The sequence below is a fragment of the Gossypium hirsutum genome, chromosome A05, assembly GCF_007990345.1.
Source record: "Gossypium hirsutum isolate 1008001.06 chromosome A05, Gossypium_hirsutum_v2.1, whole genome shotgun sequence".
Taxonomy (NCBI): Eukaryota; Viridiplantae; Streptophyta; class Magnoliopsida; order Malvales; family Malvaceae; genus Gossypium; species Gossypium hirsutum.
Window position 1 is genome coordinate 69725126 of NC_053428.1, and position 13740 is coordinate 69738865.

General features: G+C 36.5%; 1 non-coding gene across 1 annotated transcript; it reads left to right on the forward strand.

The window, feature by feature from the left end:
* Positions 1–10122: 10122 nt before the first annotated feature.
* LOC121229941 (small nucleolar RNA R71) lies at positions 10123–10229 on the forward strand. The gene has a single exon (XR_005927892.1). It is a non-coding gene; the product is annotated as a small nucleolar RNA R71 (small nucleolar RNA).
* Positions 10230–13740: the final 3511 nt, after the last annotated feature.

The window sequence follows — 13740 nt, forward strand, 5'->3', positions numbered from 1 at the left end:
CATAACATGCATTAATAGACCATTTTAAATTAGCCTATCATATTTTCACCATGTCTCATATCGATCCCTATTTAATAATTTCTCATGCAATTGGCAAAATTGGAGAATGAAACTTCCACATACTCATGTACACACATAATAAGCATAGAATATGGAAATTAATTATTTTTATGACTCGGTTTTGTGGTCCCGAAACCACTCCCCGACTAGAGTCAATTTTGGGCTGTTACATGAGATAAGGCCGAATGGCCAATGTGATGAATGTGAAAGTGTATATATGTGATAAGGCCGAATGGCCAATGTGATGGATGTGAAAGTGTATAAATGTGATAAGTCCCGAAGGGCAATTGTGTCAGTAATATATCCGGGTTAAAACCCCGCAGGCTTTATGCGAGAATATTATCCTGATTAATGTCCGTAGGCTTCGTGCTCGTACTATATCCGAGCTTTAAAGACTCGACGGCTAAATGCTAGGATTCAAGTAAGACTTTGATATTGAGTATCTGCATTAAGTTACCATCAAATAAGTATTATGTATTCAAGATGTTCAGGTACGTATTACTTACTCATCGGTGGAGTGATTTCGAGGTGAATTATCAGTATCAAAGAGGTAGGTAAATGTGATTAATATTATAACTCCAAATGTGAGAATGATCTAATTGGTATTGGTATGTTTGTATAATAAAGTATGCGATGAAATATTCTTATGTATTAGTGCATATTCTGCCCCAAAGCCTTATGATCTGAGTATGGGTTGGGTTGAGCTAGATGTGCCAGTACAAGGTAAGGATTATGAGTTGTAAGCTTACATATATGTGATAAGGAATATGTTGGTTCTTTATGTGCCTATGGTAATTTAGTACTTGTCAAGTTGAAATACTTAAAAGTATGGATGTGATTATGAACAAGTGGAAAGGATTATTGAAAGTTGAAAATCGATGAAGAATGTGCTTTGGAAATATTTGACCATCTAGGTCATTATTATTTGAAAGTATATATGTGGCAGCCAAGTGTTGCGTTTAATGATATTATAGATCGAGATGAAGCTCTAGATTAACTTCATCGAACAGTTGAAATGAATGACCAATGATAGTGATTGAGAACACTTTGTTTTGCTTAAAACTTACTAAGCATTAAATGCTTACTCCGTTCTTTGAATCTCTGTTTTATAGATTTTGGTTCGTCAGCTATCGGACTCGGGATTATTGAAGTCGAAGTCGCCCACACTATCAAAACCCTTTTGGTACACTTTTGGTTGAACTCTGAAAATGGCATGTATAGGACTACCCTTTTGTTGTTGGTCATGTACCCTTCGGTTTTGTATAATTTTGGATAGCCATGCGAAAATGGCTTATATATGTTTGAGCATAATGTTATAATCATTTGGTATGGATATGGTTATTGAGAGGTGTGGATATGCTTAACAAGGATTGGCCATGGGAATGGTTAATCATTATCATAATTTGTGCTATTTATGCTAAAAGGGCTAGTTGAATCATGGAAACTATGAAATAGGTAAAGTCTACCTTAAAGGCAGATGCTGACAGCAGCAGTGATGTAGATTTGGAAAATCACTAAAAATAGTAGGAATGGAATTAAATAGTGAATAAATTATTTAAATGAACCTAAAATGAATCCACTTTCATATGGAAGAAACAAAACGTTCATATGAGTGGTATGTTAAGAGATAATTAGGTTTTCGTGAAACAGGGCCAGAACAGTTTCTGGATTCCCTATTCCGACTTTGGAAATTCATTATAAATTAACCAGAGATAATTAGGAGTCATGCCATATATGTATAGATTCCTCTCTGAGTCTAGTTTCTATAGAAACAAACGGCATCAGTATTGAATCCCTGTACAGGGAGATATCCTAATTGTAATGCATGAAGATCAGTGTAGTCACACCCTGTAACAGGGGAGACTGTAACTAATAAAATGTACTAATTGGCCTGACCAAAAATTCTAGAAAACAATATGTAGATGGACATATGAGTCTAGTTTCAGGGAAAAATCACGAAACTGATTTTCGAGTTGTGAAACTCAAGATATGATTTTTAAGGTGACAGCAACACAGTTAGCCAGCTGTCTGAAAAATTTTAAAATGGACTGTGATAGTAAGCGAATTTAGTCTGTGAACCCCTCGTGTCCGACTCCGGCAACGATCTCGGGTACGGGGCGTTACAATTTTATTGTATTTATCGCATCTATACCCACACGCAACATTACAAGTTCCTAAAATGCCGGTATTTTAGCATTTCGGCTTCTCAATAGATATTAATCTAAGCTACTACGAGGGTTAGTAAACACCTGTTATGGGTTGAAGTTGAAACGTTTCCATAATCAATCACCTATGATAACCACCACCTGTTACTCAAACTTAACTAATCCAATATTAATATATGTAAATCCTAAGCACATCAGTCATACGGAACATAAGGGTATATTCGTCATTTTACCATACAAGGGTATTACGGTCACTTTACCCTACAGGGGCTTTACGGTCTTTTTACCTATTAGGGGTATTTTAGTCATTTCATCCTACAAGGGTGTTTTGGTAAATCTATAAACCAAGGGTATTTCAGTAATTTTGTAAACCAATGGTATTTCTATAATGTTTAGAAAGTTAAGGGTATTTCTGTAATTTTGTAAATTAAGGGTATTTTGGTATTTTATAAATTGAGGGTATTTCGATAATTTCACAAACCAGTGGTATTTCGGTAATTTTACAAACTAGGGGTATTTTGGTAATTATATCCTACAGGGGTATTTCAGTAATTTCACAATCAAGGGTAAAATGGTAATTTTGTAAACTGAGGGTAAAATGGTAATTTTATAAATCGAGGGTAAAACGATAATTCTGTAAACCGAGGGTAAAATGGTAATTCTATAAATCGAGGGTAAAACGGTAATTTTGTAAATTGAGGGTGAAACGGTAATTCTATAAATCGAGGGTAAAATAGTAATTCTACAAATCGAGGGCATTTTAGTAATTTGGTAAACTAAAGTATTCTAAACAGGGATAACAATACGAATGGGCCTAAAACCTATTCTCGGCCCAAATGGGCCCACACGCTCGTGTGGCCCTTTTAGCCCAAATCTGGCCACAAATATGAGATTCACCTAGCCTAGTCCAATATTTGCTACACAAGCAAACAACTTATCCAATTGGGCCCGTAGGCCCATTAGGCCCACATGACCCCTTTCGGCCAATCGCGGCCCAAAGTAGCCATCCTACAGCTAGAGTAGCGAGAAAATACACACCTGATAGGAGACTGGAGTTAATCCACACTCCGAGCACTCTTAGCCGACTCCCAACCCAAACGAGCACGCCATACAGCAAAAGGGATCAGCCAAGAAAAGGTACATTTACTCTCCTCATGGTTCCCTCTATTTAAAGCTAGCTTTGCAACCACTCTTATGTTAGCTTCCCGATGTGGGATCCCTCCAACATCAGAGTTTAAATTCAACACCAACTCTTGCCGTCCCCCTGTTAGCAAAATAAATGCTCCTTGCTTGCCATGGGATTCGAACCCATGCCTCCCCTCAGATGCTCCACACGCTACTTACCACTAAGCCACAGGGCTTTTTGTGTCATATTTTATCCCCAATTAATTATAAGGTCTAGAGGCCAAAGTCTAGGTTCCCTTAAAAAAAAACCAAAATAAATTGCAAGAGCCAAGGCTTGAACCCAAGCTCCCATACAACCTTAATGACGCTACAACGACTAGACTACAAGCTTCATTGTGTCATTTATTTAACACAATAATTTAAAAACCCTCGTCCAAGCATCCAGATTTTTATTTCACTTAATACCAAAATTTTTGCTAAAGCCCAAGCTTGAACCCAAGATTTCTCTAACACTTCTCAAGGCCATTAACGACCAAAGCAGACATTTAATTGTGTTATTTCATTGCACAATTAAATACCTATATGCAACCTCCTTACGGACCCACACTCAAGGCCCAATACTTCTAGGCCCAAATTCGAGGTGTTATACATTCCATCGAGATGGTGGGACTGTGTGAGATAGGCATGAAATTGTAGCGAACAAAGTAAAACCAAACCTTTGCTACTGGTTTTAAGTATTCCCTTTGGCAAGAATGGCTCCCATACTTTCTTATAATCTATTGGGATCCCAAATTTGTTACAACATCAAGCACTTGTTGAAGAAAATCCCAATTGATGTTGTTCATCAAAGGGTAGTACTCATCTTCTTCAACATTAGGTAAGTTAAACAAATCATTTATGAACTTAGAGTTAATAGGTACCTTTTTCTTCTAAACGATGACCTCAATGGCATCTTGTGTGGTCAAACTTGCATAGAATCTCAAACTAGTTCATCATCGAGAAGTGAACGAACATCACAAAATCATTCCCATTTGAGAGCATTGATTGTCTTTCTAATTGGCACAGGGACAACCATCAAATCATTACTTTTCAAGTTAAAACCTTTTTCCGGCATCATAGGTTGATGCTTGAAAATTGAATCAAATATCTCTTTCACTTGTTCATTGATCACAATTGGGTTTTCAGGAGTAGTCTTTGACGATCTAGTTCTTTTGCGAGACATGGTATTTTCTCAAAAATTCGGCAAAGTTCTGCTTACAGGGGAAGAAGAGAATTTGACAAGTGGGTAGGACTTGCTTGGCAAACCTTGCGACGACGAAGAGGTTACGACGGTGAAGGTAACGTGTGGCGGCAATGGTGGTGTACGGTGTCGATAACGGCTACGTGCGACAGCGACTTGATGCCCTGGAAATTTCTGTGCGGCAGAAATAGGAGATTTCGGCAAAGGGGAAAAGAATTATGGTTTCTTTCGGGATTTGAGGTTGATGGCACAAGAGAAAAGTTTAGGATTTTTTTGGGGTTTAAGCAAATTGCTTTGAGGGATATGAAAAATAGTAGAATGAAGAGGGGTTTATATAGGAAAAATTTAGGGCAACATGTAGCAAAAACTTAGCTACATTAGGGTTACTTGGGTGGCAAGCAATGGAAGTGGCGACAATAGGTGTGGAAATTTTCCTCTTTTTGTTGTCTTGGGCCTCAAATTCAGACTGTATCTTACTAAAGAAACTGATTAGTACTTGGGCCAAATTTGACCCCCTTTATTAACATAAAAATTTAAAATTTAAACAAAAAAATGAAACTCAAAGAAATTTTAAGTCTTAATTAGAAAATTTCTTCTCAATAAATTACATTAAATTAATTCCTAGGAAAGGTTGGAGGGGTCACAACGGTCCCGCTTAAGTTCCAATCTCCTTAGACAAAATTAATTAAAAGTACTAAATTAAGAAAATAAATCCTAATTATTTATTTATTTATAAAACAAGTTTGTGAATAACCAAGGGTTTGTTAATTTGAACAAGGATTCAACTCACTCAACTTCACCATCCCAATAATGTTTGAGACGTTGACCATTAACTCTAAGCGTACCTCCATAATTGTCATATAATTCAATAGCTCTATAAGGATAAACTCGATAGATGGTATAAGGTCCTTTCCATTGGGATTTCAACTTCCCAGGAAATAATTCCAGCCTTGATTTGAACAATAAAACCTTCTGACCTTCTTTAAACTCGTAGGGTCATATATGACTATCATGCCATCTTTTTTTTATCTTTCTTTACACATTTTGGTATTTTCATAGGAAAATAACCTCAACTCTTCCAACTCATCTAGTTGTAACATCCTTCTCTCACCGGCTTGCTTAAGATCAAAGTTCAATTTCTTCAAAGCCTAATGAGCTCTATTCTCCAACTCTAATGGAAAATGACATGCCTTCCCAAAAACTAGCCGATAAGGAGTCATTCCTAACGATGTCTTAAATTCTATTCGATAAGCCCATAATGCGTCATCGAGCCTTCGAGACCAATCTTTTCTGCTAGGGCATACTATCTTTTCAAGGATACCTTTGATCTCACGGTTCACTCTTTCAACTTGCCCATTAGACTCAGGGTGATAAGCAGTAGCAATCTTGTGTTTCACATCATATTTTTCAAGCAACCACTTAAGCCATTTGTTCACAAAGTGAGAACCTTCATCACTAATAATAGCTCTCGGTGTCCCAATGTAAACACATGCTTATGTTGGAATCACGTGACTACCTTAGCATCATTTGTAGGGTATGCTTCAGCTTTAACCCACTTGGACACATAATCCACAGCAACTAAGATGTATTTGTTCCCATATGAAAAAGGAAACGGTCCTAAGAAGTCAATGCCCCATAGTCGAATAATTCAATCTCCAAAATGTTTGTTAAGGGTATCTTATTCATTCATGATATGTTTCCGCTCCTTTGGTATTCATCACAATTCTTCACATAAGCATAAGCATCTTTAAATAATGTAGGCCAAAAGAAACCTGCTTGCAAAATCTTTGCTGCGGTACGTGCACCACCAAAGTGTCCCCTACTTGGAATGAATGGCAATGATGTAAGATCTCAACAATCTCACTTTTAGCTACACACTTTTGGATTATATTATCTGCACGCTATTTAAACAAGAATGGGTCCTACCAAAAATAATATCAACTATCATGAAGGAATTTCTTCCTTTGTTGGTATGTCAATTCTCGAGGAATTATTCCACATTCAAGATAATTAGCAAAATCAGCAAACCAAGGCGTTTCATGAATTCGACTCACCTCAAATAAGTGCTTATATGGGAAATTCTCGTTGATAGGCACATGTGATCGAGTTACCTCATCATGCTCCAACCTCAACAGATGATAAGCTACTTGATTTTCAACACATTTTCTGTCTTGGATCTCAAGGTCAAATTCTTGGAGTAAAAGTATCCAACGAATTAGCCTCGGTTTCGCATATTTCTTTGTGAACAAGTATTTAATGGCTGCATGGTCAGTAAATACTGTAACCTTGGTACCTATAAGATATGAGTGGAATTTGTCAAAAGTAAAAACTATACTTTTCAGTTATCGTATAATTGGGTTGGGCTGGTTTTACTTGCATAGTAAATGGGGTTGAACACTTTATTCCTTCTTTGACCCATCACAACTCCAACAGCATAATCACTTGCATATACATCAACTCAAAAGGTGTGCCCTAGTAGGGTGTAATGATTATTGGGGCTGAGATTAACCATTTTTTTAGCTCTTCAAAAGCTTCTAAACATGCTTTGTTGAAATCGAACACTGTATCTTTCTCTAACAACGAACATAGTGGTTTAGAAATTTTCAAAAAATCTTTGATAAACCTTCGGTAAAAGTCGGCATGGCCTAAGAAACTTTTAACTCCTTTCACATTGAGGTCGGTAATCTTTGAATTATGTCCACCTTTGCTTTTTCGACTTCAATTCCTTTCTTTAAAATTCTATGCCCTAAGACAATCCCTTCTTTAACCATAAAATGGGATTTCTCCCAATTAAGGACTAGATTCGTCTCTTCGCATCTCTTTAGTACCTTAGCTAAATTACTCAAATAAATATCATAAGTGTTACCAAAAATAGAAAAATCATCCATGAAAACCTCAACAAAATTTTCAACCATATCAGTGAATATTGCCATCATGCATCGTTGGAATGTTGTAGGTGCATTGCATAAACCAAAAGGCATTCGCCTAAAAGCAAATGTACCATACGAACAAGTAAAGGTTGTTTTTCGTTGTTCTTCTAGAGTGACAACTATTTGGTTATATCCCGAATAACCATCTAAAAAATAATAGAATTCATTACCTGCCAGTCGATCTAACATCTAATCCATAAAAGGCAACGGAAAAAGGTCCTTCTGAGTGGCTTTATTCAACTTTCTATAGTCAGCAAAAATTCTCCAACCAGTAATAGTTCTTGTTGGGATCAATTCGTTACGCTCATTCTCAACAATCATAATTCCACCTTTCTTCAGCACACATTATACCGGACTTACCCACGAACTATCTGAAATAGGATAGATGATTCATGCATCTAGCCATTTGATCGCTTCCTTTCTCAAAACTTCCTTCATAATAGGATTAAGTCTCATTTGCCCATCAATTCGAGCTTTTTCACCTTCCTCTAGAATAATTTTGTGCATGCAAAATGAAGGGCTTATACCTCGAATATCAGCTATAGTCCAACCAATTGCTTTTTTAAATTTCATTAGAATAGAAATTTATTGCTCCACTTGATCTTTTGTCAGTTCGACTAAAATAATCACAGGCAAAGTAGAACAATTACCTAAATAAACGTATTTCAAATAGGAAGGAAGTACCTTTAGTTCGAGTGTAGGTGGTCAATTGACAATTTGGGTTGCACAAATTCTCTGACTTCCAACTCCAACAGTTCAAACTGTGTGGATTGAATAAAATTCCTTGGGTTGGCTTCCACCACAGCCATGTTTTCTTCACCTTTTTCATCATTCAAAGGGTTAAACCCTAAGGCTTTCTCCAATGGATCTTCTTCAAGATGGCTTTCCATAGAAATCAAGGTTTCTATTCCTTCCTTAACTAAGCACTCTTTTGTCAGATAGGGAAATTTCATCGCTTTAAGAATGTTAAAAGTTACCTAATCATCTTGAACTCGCATGGTGAGTTTGCCTTTTTGCACATCAATTAACCTTCTTCCCGTGGATAGGAAAGGCCTTCCAAGGATAATTGACACTTCCTTATTTGCTTCAAAATCTAGAATAATCAAATCAGCAGGAAAAATAAATTTATCGACTCTTACCAAAACATATTCGATCTTTCCTTTGAGGTATGTTAAAGATTGATCCGCTAGCTGGAACGTCACAGTTGTAGGTCTTACTTCTCCTATACCTAGCATCTGGAAAATAGACTTAGGCATCAAGTTGATACTTGCTCCTAAGTCACACAAAGCTTTACCACAATAAGATCCACCAATGTTACAGGGTATATAAAGCTTCCTGGATCCTTCAATTTCAGTGGCAGCTTGTTCTGTAGGAACGCACTGCACTCCTTTGTTAGAGCGATAGTCTCATACTCACTCAGTCGTTTCTTCTTAGATAGTACATCCTTTATAAACTTTACATAATTTGGCATTTGTTCTAAAGCCTCCACCAATGGAATATTGATGTGTAATTGCTTTAAAATATACAAAAACTTCTTGAATTGCACCTCATGTTTCTGCTTGTGTTGCTGCAATCTTTATGGATATGGAGGTGATGGAACTTTCGGTTGAATCGGACAACTCTTCTAAGTAGGTAAATCTGCATCCAAAGAAGATATTAAAGTATCTAAATTCACTAAGTTAGGATTTACCTTGTCAGTCTTTGCAGATTCTAACTCTTTTGGTGTAGGGACTTCAACAGCTGGTTGACTTTCCCCCTTTTCAACAAGCTTGTCCTCAACATCAATCAATCGGGTTCCAGAATTTTACCACTTTACAATGCCACTGCCTTGATATGTTCTTTACATAAAGTTCTTGGATTCTCAGTATCGCTTGGCAAGGTTCCTTGTGGTCTATTACGAACCTCCCTTAGCTAACTAACCCATTTGATTTTCCAAATTTTTTAGTGTTGCTGTTTGACTCTAGATCAAAGCGTCATTCTTAGCCATGTATGCTTTCAACAAGTTCTCCAAACTATTTGATAATTTAGCTTGAGGTGGTTTTGGAGCTTGTTGATTAAACCCCTGAGATTGGTTGGGTCTATGCTACATAAAGTTTTTGTTTGGTCTATTTCCTTGGTTGCTCTAAGAAAAGTTGGGGTGATTATGCCATGAAGGATTATAGAAGTTGGACTGGGGTCCTTGTCCACTCCTATTTTGATGTTGGTTCCCCACATAGTATATTGACTCAAGATTTAATGGGCAATTCTCGAAAGAATGACCCTCCTCATAGTACACATAGGAAACTACTTCAAACGGGGTTGGTGGCTGAGTTGCAAAATTATTAGCACCATTAGCGGTAAACTGCTTTAACATAGAGGAAATAGACAATACCTGAGCTGATAATGAAGTCAGAACATCAACTTCATAAACCCCGCTACACGTCTTCCTCAAGCTGTTCAATTTTTTGGCCATTGATAGTTGTTGCTCGTGATCCTCTTGATGATCTTATAAGCCTCAATATAAGACTTAGACAAAATTTCACCATTCACAGAAGCATCTACCATTAATCTTGTATGTGTGTTGAGACCATTATAGAATGTCTCCAACTGGATACAATGAGGAATCCCATGATGAGGACACTTACAAAGTAACTACTTGAATCGTTCCCAAGCCTCATACAAAGACTCGTCATCCAATTTTTGGAAAGTTGTTATCTCGTTCCTCAACTTAGCATTTTTGCTAGGCGGGAAATACTTAACCAAAAATCTCTCTGCTAATTCTTGCCATGTAGATATAGAACTTGGTCGCAATAAATTGAGCCATGCTTGTGCTCAATCTCGCAACGATTACAGAAACAACTTCAACCTCAGTGCGTCTTCAGTCACACCGGCTATCTTGAATGATTCACTCACCTCCATAAACAATCGAAGGTGGAGATGTGGATCTTCTGTGGGCATACCAATAAATTGGCCCACCATTTGTAGCATTTGAAACATCATTGGTTTCAATTCGAATTGGGTTGCCTCAATATCTGGCCTTCTAATTCTTGGATTTATCTCATTGAAAAGTGGCACAACATATTATCTAATGCATCGATCCCTATCATCGGCAGTGAGGATAGGATTTCGTACATGTTCAGCTTCATTACCTTGGTCTTGATTTTGATTTCCAAGGTTCATCTCGTTCTATCTCTGAGCTATTCGTTCATGTATTCTTTGTCTAAAAGTTCGCTCAATTTCAAGGTCTACTGAGAGTAAATTGATAATCCAATCTATGCTCATAAACACCTGGAAAGAAGATTACAATATTAAAAAGAATAGGTTAGTGCTGTTATAAATAACCAAATTGAAAATAAATTATTTCAAAAGAAATGACTATGGCAACAATTGACAATAACACTTGGGTTTGCGCAAGTGTACACAGTCGTTATAAAGTAATAAGTAAGTATCAAGTTATCGCCTCCACAGGGATTGTATTTGTGCTAAGTCACTTAGTTTCTAAAAGTGTATTAACAATTTGATAAATAAAAACAATATAATTGAGAAGTGATAAAAAATTAAGTGTATGAAACTAAATACAATGATCCCTAATGCAATTTATCCTAAGTATGCAAACTATATGATTGAGATAGATTTTAGTAGAATTAACACAATAAGCAACAATTATAACATAAATAAGCTAGGACAATTACTTAAATTAAACTCAAATTATTATCAACATGCTTATCAATATTCGGAAAAACATTCCATGGAAACTCGATCTTTCATGAGTTTGGAAACCACGTTAGGTCCTTTCAGAATCCTTTACTTAGTAAATACGCATTTTACTAATCATTCATTACTAAGGGTTTCTTAGTATTCATGTGAGGTAACAGGGACGTGTTAGGTTTGAAACAGTTTAATCACACAAATCTAACAACTATGCAGATAATAGAGCCTGGTTAGGGATGTTACGCAACCTGCAATTTAATCGGGTTAGGATTTAAATTGAGCATGCACATTTCAATTACGTGTCCATTAGCTGTCACCTGGCTAGGATCACTCAGCTAATTTAGGTGCATTTCAATCATGTATGAAGGAAATACAGACTTGATTTTAATTGAAAACATGATCGATTGAGGCACAAATATTATAAGCATGAATCAAATAATTATTATTAAATCAAAGAAATCATCCTAGCTTAAATAAAATTAAGCTATCATTGTTGTAAATAAGAACACAGAACGCATAGAAAACATTCTTGAATTAAATTAAAGTAAGAAAGATTAAACCCAATTCAGAGTGGCTATCACCCAAGACTCTAACTGATGAGGCTCCTTCGTTCCTTCGCTTTGCTCCTTTACTGATGGCTCTCCGAGGTGACCGACCAAGGGTTCTTTAAAAAGGTGTGAGGACTAAGAAAGCTAAGAGAATTGAGAGAGGAGAGAATGATGAATGAGTGAGGGATGAATGAAGGATGAGGGATGAGGGATGATGAAAAAGTGAGAAATGGGCTATTATTTATAGGTGAGGCATGGGAGCTAGTTTGCTAAAAATAGGAGTGTCCATCTTTCAAAACTCCTTCCAAGGGTGGTCGGCCATGAATTGATGGACTGTGGCTAATTTTGCTTGATTCTTGGTCAATTTGAGTGCCACAATAACTCAGGGCTAAGACTCGGTCGCCAGCAAATCTTCGGACAAATCTCTGTTTTCCTCAACTCTTCAAGGACCTTGTGTAATTAAACCAAAAAGATGGTTTATGAACCTCCATATTCAGCCAAATTTTGGGTTGACTTGCCCCTCCATTTGGACGGTTTTGCAATCAAATTAAAGCTCTCAGACTTATCCAAAAATAAATCAATATGTTAGAGGACCAAAGAATTAAATTTTACCAACTTAATTAAATTAATTAAAACCCAAATTATTAATGAAATATTTTAAAATGAATTATTAAATATAATTTTATATTTTATTATTTAATTTAATCATGCATGGCCCACTTTATGTCACAAAATATAATATGCTCAATTTAATATAAAAAAGCCATTTTATGCATGAAAACTATATAATAAAGCATAAAATCACATTTTAATAATTTCTATGTCTTGTTTTCATATTTTCACATATTTCAAATGACCTCCCCCACCTGCTCCTCAACCGGTTCTTGAGATGGCACTGGGTACTGAACTTGTTTGAATTGGTAAGCCTCTAATAGTTAAAATCCATAAGCATGGGTAAGAAGTATTTAGAGCTACCGCAGATGATGATCCAGAAAGGGCTGAATTTTGGTTGGAAAATACCATCCGATTTTTAGATGAATTATCTTGTACGCCCGCTGAATGTTTGAAATGTACAGTGTCTTTACTGAAGATACAGCATATCATTGGTGGAATACCATAACTTCGATGGTACTTAGAGAAAATATTGCATAGGAATTTTTCCAAAATGAATTCAGAAAGAAGTATGTTAGTCAGAAATTCCTGGATCAAAAGAAGAAAGAATTTTTAGAGCTCAAACAGGGGAATATGACTGTATCTGAATATGAACGAGAATTTATTCGGTTGAGCAAGTATGCTAGGGAATGGGTTCCATCTGAAACTGACATGTGAAAATGATTTGAAGAGGGTTTAAATGAAGATATTAAACTATTGATTAAGATTTTGAATTGAGGGAATTTGTGGAATTGGCTGATTGGGTACATAAAGCTGAAGAATTGAGTAAAGAAATGAAACAAGCTAAAAGAGAAGCTCGGTTTCTAGTAAAACAATTATGAGTAAATCACAATCAGCTACTTTTAAGAAATTAAAGAAGTATTATGATCGTGTTACCACCTCTACGGGATATTCAGGAAGAGAGCAAGGTTTTCAATGCTCCAACCCAAGATCTTCATCTCCTTCTATAACTAGTGTGGGCAGTGTCGGTAATCCCAAACTAAAATGTAAACATTGTAATAAATTTCATTATGGAGAACGTTGGTTTAGAAGTGGAGCTTGTTACCAATGTGGATCCCTTGATCATTTTCTTAAAGACTGTCTGGAAAGGGTTGAAAAAGAAGTTGAACTGACTCCAAAGCTGAGTAATCCTGTTGTAAGAGGCAGACCACCCAGTCACCCTGGTAACGTCAATGGTAGCTGAGGTGCTACAAAAGATTCAACCGTTAAACCTAAGGCACGAGCACCTGTAAGGACATATGCTATTCGTGCTAGAGAAGATGCTTCTGCACCAGATGTTATTACTGGTACATTTTCTCTACTTGATTATG